The sequence below is a fragment of the Penaeus vannamei genome, chromosome 34 (assembly GCF_042767895.1).
Source record: "Penaeus vannamei isolate JL-2024 chromosome 34, ASM4276789v1, whole genome shotgun sequence".
NCBI classification, from domain to species: domain Eukaryota; kingdom Metazoa; phylum Arthropoda; class Malacostraca; order Decapoda; family Penaeidae; genus Penaeus; species Penaeus vannamei.
Genome location: NC_091582.1, coordinates 13,081,560 through 13,089,059, shown reverse-complemented (window position 1 = coordinate 13,089,059; position 7,500 = coordinate 13,081,560). Strand labels below are relative to the sequence as shown.

Sequence of the window (7,500 nt, the reverse complement as noted above, 5' to 3'; positions counted from 1 at the left end):
TTGTCAATATTAACAGATTGCAAAGGAGAACAAGTGTAGAGTTTATGATTAGCCATTTGCACCCATTATCTTTACTAAGAAGTGCATAAAATCATGCAGACGCCTAGGTGTTGTGGGATATTTGCCAATTTATGGTGCCTAAGACTTACGGTAACGTCTAAACATATTCAATTTTATTGGGAACGCACGAAACGGATGCGATAGCTTTTTGAACGCCAGACAAAGACTATGCATACAACTGAGCTCAAAATTCCATATAGTTTTTAATTCAGAGCAGGTATTACTGAGTACTATCATCTTCAACATGAAATAATCTGTATCTCGCTTATACATCCGAAGTTTAAAAATCTGACATTTAGGTAACATATGTATTGAATTGGTCTTTACAACGGTAACTACCAATTTCAAATCAATTCAAATTGCCCCCTAAGACAAACCTCAGGTAAAAAAAAAATATTCAAATCTGTTCATAATTTTTCGAGTTAGAAAAAAAAATTCCTGGATGCAAACCATGGTCCGCATCGCCACCAAACTGCAATTAGCATCTAAGTTAGGTTAAAACTCACCTTTGGTTAAAATCTCGTTAAAATGTGTTCATAACTTTTAGAAATATTAGAAAACACAAACAAACAAAAAAACAAATAAACAATCAACAAACAAAGAAACAAATGGAAGTAACAATATAAATAAACAAAAGGTCATGGGGTACACGAAAATGATCTATATGTGCTCATATGCATTATATACATACTTTTACATCGCCATGTAATTGTTTTTCGTCTTTCCATGGGGTCTGAGAGTGAAATTTGGGCACGTGACCCCGTAGAGTTATTTTGCAGATTTAAAAAGACGATTTTCATGGTCCAGGACGGCCCGGCCGCGCAGGGAAAAGTATGCGTTTGGTACCCGTCCGACTGGAGAAAAGTTATTCTTTCGACAAATATTATACGTTGTAAAACCCCATTAGAGCATCAATAATAGGTAAATGATAGATAATTATATCAAATACAAGTATTCTGTACATGATTTGTCATGTAAGATGTAAACATATTAAAAAGGAATAAGACCTTGATTATTAGGTCCGTCATATTTTACGCATAGCACGTATATTTGGTCCGATTTAAAAGTATTATAGCTCATTTTGTAGCTGAATAATAGTTCTATTATATACTGCCATGAGGATTTGCAATATTTTCATGTGGTTCTTGTAAAAGTGACATACGTTTTCAAAATCTCCTATTAGGGTGTCAAAATAGTCACCTTCGGAAAATATTCACCAAGAAAAAAGTAAGGTCAACTTCTCAAAAATGGCTTCTGCATATTATAGTAGAAAGATAGTTCTATTCAAACATGAAATCAGAATGGCTGTATGATTTTTTTTTTTTTTTTTTTTTTTTTTTTTTTTTTTTTGTGGATTTTTGAGAATTTAAAAATGGTCAATGTAGGCCTATAGACCCCCAGATCACTGCCACCAACCCGCACTGTATGTAAGATTTTGAGAAACCATTACGTGCTGGCAATGTCCGCAAGACTTCGGAATGCAGGTAGATGATAGAGGATTATGGTGTAGCAAGACTACTCTTTTGCCTTGTTTTGTTGATATCAAGATAGCCTTGGAAAGATGAAGAAACGTATAATGCCGATATATTGGAACTCCACCTTTAGGGGTGAGTGAAAGGATTCCGGGCACACCATATGTCCAAAATTAACATATGGCTCATTTTGTAGAAAAATGAAATATCTGCAACTTGATCGAGAGTGTTTTCGCAATTTTTGCCAGTACTTCTTGTAAAAGTGGTCAATGTAAGAAAATTTTTACCTTTTTTTTTTTTTTTTTTTTTTCCCCCCTTGAAGTCCCCTACTTCAAAAATTCACAAAAAAAAATTGGTTGAAATAAAAAAACGATAACGATCAAGTTGTAGATATAAGGTAGTTCTATGCAAAAATCAAATAAAATTGAATGTCTTGCCGTTTCTGAAGTTGGAATCCTTTGACCCAGGTGCTGCATTTTCAACATGGAGAATTTCGCATTTTTTCGTTTTTTGACAATAATTCAAAAACTGTTTGGGCGATTTCGAGAAAAATCGACCACAGGAAATGGGAAGGGGCCCAAATAAAAGGGTGAGTTTCATCAAAATTGGCAAGAAAAACGAAAAATCAAAAAAAAAAAAAAAAAAAAGCAGACGGTCCCCTTAAGAGCTTTGCATGCCCTCACACTTACAGCTGACACCACTGTCTAGCCTAGTGCGAAAAAGGGAGCAGCACTGCATAAGCCTCTCCTGCCAGTGCATAACCTCTCCATCATTGAGACTCCCTGCAGTGCTTCCTCGTGGCCTCCCATGGAAACTGGGTACCTTGCAGTTCTAGGCTAAACTGAGGAGGATCTCGGAGCAGGAAGAGGCCCTAATGGTTCAGGGTCATGGCCCACTCGCGTGTGGACACGCCCTGGCCCTGTAACAACTCCTTCCCTTAAGCTCCTTGGGGTTAATGGGGGAAGCTCCTTGGGGTTAATGGGGGGCTGAGGGGAGGTGGGCCATGCCAGTCCTCCCCCCCTCCCCAGCAGTGTTAAATATGTATGGAAATGCTGAGAGGAGGGGAACTGCTCCTCCCACCCAGCAAGAGAGGCGGGCTGTGGATCCCACTGGGAGGGCGACTTCCAGGATGCAGGCTTGGAGCGAGAACTACTCGTCCCGCCTGACTTCTGGTAGACGCCAGCCCGGAGTGAAGTTTACGGGGGGAAGCCTTCAGGAGCCCCGAAGGTGGAGGATGGGTTCCATAGCCTGCCGTCCCCTTATATGTGGAGCAGCGTCGGCGGGGGTGGCTGAGGTGGTGATCACCCAGAGCGAATGCCCGAGGCTAAATCTTAGGTGGGGAGTCGAGGTGGAGTCTTGGAATGTCTGTTCTTTGCATCAGGATGATCGATTGCCTCTGCTGTCAAGGGAACTAGGAAGCTGAGAGTGGAGGTGGCTGCTCTCTCAGAGGTGAGAAGACCTGGCAGCGGAACGATCAGTGTAGGTGGCTACACCTACTACTGGTCAGGCCGCAGTGACAGTCACCATCTCCAGGGAGTAGCCATGGCCATCTCCAGCAGACTCCAGCCCTCGGTAGTAGAGGTTACTTCAGTCGAGGAGCGTATAATGGTAATGAGACAAGCTGTCTTTTGGCTCCATGTCTCTTATTGCTGTGTACGCTTCTACTGATGTTTGTAAACTTAATGTGAAAGAGATGTTCTATGCCCAATTAGTGTCTGTGTCAGACAGGTGCCCCCGGCGAGATATTTGTGTTGTCTTGGGTGACTTCAATATGGTATCTGTCTGTGATCTGGCTGGCTATGAGATGTCTGTTGGTTCCCATGGTTTGGGAGCTGATATCGGCAGTGAGAATAGCCCCCTTTTCCGTGACTTTTGTCAATTGGTGAACGCCCAAGAACAAGGTGAAATTTCATCTTGCAGGAGACACTGGATGCCACAGATGCTTGTCATGCGGCTTGTCTGGCAGGGGATCGAGATTTGCACCATTCCCAGGTGCTCAGAACTCGGTATTTGTTAAGAAGGGACAAGGAACAGTTTATTAGGAATCTTGCTGAGGAAGTAGAAGGCCATTTCTTAGTAAATGACCTTCATCCTGCATACCAAGCCCTGAGAAAGCTAAACTCCAAGCCCTCTTCACAGGTGACAGCAGTTCGCTCAGTAAGTGCTCAGACCCTGTTGCGGTGCGGGAACGTTGGGCTGAGTATTTTGAGCAGTTGTACCAGGTTGACCCACCAACAGTTAACTTGGATGCGGGTAGTGCCAAGATTCCGTTGCCGGACCCACCCATCAGTGAGGATGCCCCCTCCCTAACCAAAGTTAGGGGGGCAATCTCCAAGCTGAAGAGTGGTAAAGCAGCAGGTATATGCGGCATCCCAGCTGAACTGTTAAAAGGCTGGTGGTGAACTTATGGCGCGTGTGTTGCATGCAGTCCTGGCTGTCTGGTACCGTTCCCCCTGACCTGTTGAGGGGTGTGGTCATCCCTCTCTGGAAGCGGTAGGAGGACCGATGGGAGTGCAGCAACCACCAAGGCATCACACTGCTCAGTATACCAGGCAAGGTTCTTGCCCACATCCTTCTGAGACGTATCAGAGATCACCTACTGAGGCATCAGAGACTGGAGCAATCTGGATTCACTCCTGGTAAGTCCACAATAGACCGTATCCTAGCGCTTCGAGTCATAGAGCGTCGTCTTGAGTTTGGGTGTGGGCTGCTTGCAGCCAACATCGACCTCAAGAGAAGACATTCGATATGGTGCATCAGGAATCACTCTGGGAGATCTTGAGACAGAGGAATTCCAACAAAGATTATTGGACTAATAGCAAGTCTGTGTACTGGTACTAAAGTGCTGTAAAGTGTGGTGGGGGCCTGTCAAGCTTCTTTCCTGTTAGTTCAGTAGTGAGGCAAGGCTGTGTCCTTGCACCAACACTTCAACACTTGCATGGACTGGATAATGGGCAGAGCTACTGTTCAAAGTCATTATGGAGCAACTCTGGGCAATATCAAGGTTACAAACCTTGACTTTGCTGATGTTGCCATTCTATGTGAGTCTTTGGAATCCTTAGTGGTGGCTCTTGATGCATTTAGTAATGAAACGAAGCCCTTGGGTCTAGGGGTTTCCTGGACCAATACCAAGATCCAGGACTTTGAGGACATATTAGGCGAGGACATTGAAGTCACAGAGAGTTTTACATACCTTGGTAATGTAGTTCATAACTCTAGGCTGTCAAACCATGAAGTCAGCAGATGGATTGGCCTGGCAGCATGGGTCATGAACTCTGTCGACAAGAGTATTTGGAGATGCTGGTACCTGTGCAGAAGGACCAAGCTTCATTCAAGGCCCTGATAGTGCCAGTTTTGCTATACGGTAGTGAAACCTGGACACTATCCTGCGCCTTGGAGTCTCGACTTGATGCCTTTTGTAATAGGTCCTTGCACCGGATCACGTGGTACTGTTGGCGGGACCATGTGTCCAACCAACAGCTGCACCGTGAGACTGGCACAGGACCTGCACAATCCACGATCGCCCACCAGGTTTTGTCTATTCGAGATAACCCTGGGTGGGGGAGGCCTGTGGGTCGACCTAGGAAGTCGTGGCTTGGGCAGATCGATCAAACTTGTTGTGAGGAGCTTGAGATGGGCTGAGTCCCTGCCTGGTGACTTGCCATGAGGGATCCTCGCAGGTACAAGCAAAGGGTGGATGCGGCTAAGCGGCGTTAGCTCCTCAATGATGATATATATGGATATATATATGTATATGTATATATATATGTATGTTTATACACATATATGTATATATGTATATATATATATGTATGCATGTACAGTGCACGTGAGAAAACTTGGCACAAGAGGGTAACAGAGAAAAACAATATGAATTTTGGCATTTACATCCTATCTAGTATCTTGTTGGACACCCTTTTCTATTGATGCATTCTCGAAGGCACCTAGGGACAGACTGCAGGGTGTTGGAGCCACTTATGTCTTTGATGGCTGCCTCAAGCTTGGGGATTGATGATGCATCACATACACGTAATCTGTTTTTCATTTTTAATAGGATTTAAATCCGGCAAATTTCCAGGCCAGCCTTTGTTAAAGTCCATATGCACAAAATCTAAGCAGTCCTTTATTAGCTTTGCAGTATGGCAAAGTGCACCATCCTGCATAAACAGGTCTGTTTGGCACCACTCACAGCAGTCTTCCAAATTATCACTCAGTAGCTCCAAATATATGTCAGCATTCATCAGAACATTCCTTGGTAGTATCATTAATGTCCCCACATCATGGTAACCAAAGGCATCTCATACCATTAATTTTTCTGGATATTTCATAGTCCCTTGGATGAATCTTGGGTCATACAGATCACTTTCAGGACGCCCTATTTTTCTAGTTATACTAAATGTAGCCTTATTGCTTCACAACACTCGTTGCCACTAGTCCTCATACCACTGAAGATATTTCTTACAAAAAGCAACCCTATTTTGCCTCTGTGGAACCATTGCTGTATGGTTCTCACAGACACATCAGCTAGTAATAGTTTTTTTTTTTTTTTTTAAATTCTGGTGCTTTTATATGTGGCTGACTATCCACCTGCCTCCTGAGCACATTAAATGTGCACTTTTTCTGTGACCACCCTGGCTGGTTTTTCAGCAGTGGCGGGTCAATCATGATTTTTTTTTTTTTCCATCTCTGGACACCACAAAGAAACTTGGGTTGGTTTTGATATTTTTGTATTGGACTTTCCCGATATCTGAAACTGCCAATGTGGAGACAGATGACTTATCAATCAGCTGACGGTGCGCCAAGATTATAGGTTGATTTGGCATGACTGACTTCTGACTTGCACTGTATTTATACATACATATATATATATATATATATATATATATATATATATATATATATATTATATATGTGTATATTCTATAGGAATGTATATTATATATGTGTATATATATGTATGTATATTATATATGCGCGTATAATATATATATATCTGTGTGTGTGTGTGGGTGTACAATATTTAGTGTGTGTATATTATATATTATATGTATGTATATATTATATATATGTATGTATAATATATATATATATGTACATTGTATGTATATTATATATTATGTATTGTATGTATATTATATATTATATATTGTATGTATATTATATATGTGCATATATGTTTTATATATATAAGTAATACATATATACATGTATATATATATATATATATATATATATATATATATATATACATATATACATATACATAATAAACATATATATACATAATAAATATATATATATATATATATATATATATATATATATATATATGTTTACTATGAGTATACACATGTATATATTTATATGTATATTATATATATTATATATATATTTTGTTTATATATGTGTATATTTGTATATGTGAATTACATATATAAGTATGATATGCATATATATGTTTTTATTATGTATATAGATGTTCATTATGTATATGTATATATATATATATATTTATTATGTATATATATGTTTATTATGTATATGTATACATGTATATATATGTATATATATATGTATATATATATAATATATATATATGTATGTATACGTTTATTTCATATATATATATATTTATTACGTATGTATATACATATATTTACTACGTGTGTATATATATATATTCATTACGTATGTATATATTTATTTATTACGTATGTATATATATATATATTACGTATGTATATATATATATATTACGTATGTATATATATATATTACGTATGTATATATATATATGTTTATTACGTTTATATATATACGTATATTACGTATATATATATGCGTATATTACGTACATATATACACTTATTATGTATATATATATATACGCTTATTACGTATATATATGTGTATATATATATACACGTTTATTACGTATATATGTATATATATATATTTATGTTTATTG

General features: G+C 39.0%; 1 protein-coding gene across 1 annotated transcript in view; it reads left to right on the top strand.

Moving 5' to 3' along the window:
* LOC138859234 (uncharacterized) overlaps window positions 1–7,500 on the top strand; it is a 49,871-nt gene that overhangs the window by 16,637 nt on the left and 25,734 nt on the right. The window lies entirely within an intron of this gene.